The sequence below is a fragment of the Schistocerca serialis genome, chromosome 12 (genome assembly GCF_023864345.2).
Source record: "Schistocerca serialis cubense isolate TAMUIC-IGC-003099 chromosome 12, iqSchSeri2.2, whole genome shotgun sequence".
NCBI lineage: Eukaryota > Metazoa > Arthropoda > Insecta > Orthoptera > Acrididae > Schistocerca > Schistocerca serialis.
Genome location: NC_064649.1, coordinates 125,915,027 through 125,915,926, shown reverse-complemented (window position 1 = coordinate 125,915,926; position 900 = coordinate 125,915,027). Strand labels below are relative to the sequence as shown.

Sequence of the window (900 nt, the reverse complement as noted above, 5' to 3'; positions counted from 1 at the left end):
GATGAGTTACCCAGAATATGTAGCCATACGAAAGCAGAGAATGAAAATAGGCGTGGTAAGCTAATTTACTCGGATGTATATCGCCAAAATTTGCAATGATCCTAATGGCATAAGTAGCTGAACTGAGTAGATTCTCAGTGTGTTTTTTCCAGTTCAACCCTTCGTTAATGCATACACCTAGAAATTTTGAATATTCTACCTTAGCTACCGATTTCTGATCGAAGTCTATATTTATTAATGGCGTCGTTCCATTTATTTGCAACGGCCTTGCCGCAGTGGATACACCGGTTCCCGTGAGATAACCGAAGTTAAGCGCTGTCGGGCGTGGCCGGTACTTGGATGGGTGACCATCCAGGTCGCCATGCGCTGTTGCCATTTTTCGGGGTGCACTTAGCCTTGTGATGCCAATTGAGGAGCTACTCGACCGAATAGTAGCGGCTCCGGTCAAAGAAAACCAACATAACGACCGGGAGAGCGGTGTGCTGACCACACGCCCCTCCTATCCGCATCCTCGACTGAGGATGACACGGCGGTCGGATGGTACAGATGGGCCACTTGTGGCCTGAAGACGGAGTGCTCATTCTATTTACTGTGTGGAACTGTGTATACTGAGTTTTGTCAAAGTTTAATGAGAGACCATTTGCAGAGAACCACTTAATGATTTTCTGAAAAACATCATTTACAACTTCACCAGTTAAATCTTGTCTGTCGGGTGTGATAGCTATACTTGTATCATAGGCACTGTTACAACAGTAAATATTGGGTGAATTGGAAACCTGTTAAGGGGTGAAGTAATTTTTTTTCCGGCAGTGTACTTCAGGTGAGATAAGTGTTGTCGGTAAAGAGCAGGTGTGAACTGCAGAGCGCAATCAGCTCGAGGGACGGCCGGGCAATGTTAGG

At 45.8% G+C, this 900-nt stretch overlaps 1 pseudogene; it reads left to right on the top strand.

Moving 5' to 3' along the window:
- The first annotated feature begins 257 nt into the window (after positions 1 to 257).
- LOC126428584 (5S ribosomal RNA) lies at positions 258 to 375 on the top strand (annotated as a pseudogene).
- Positions 376 to 900: the final 525 nt, after the last annotated feature.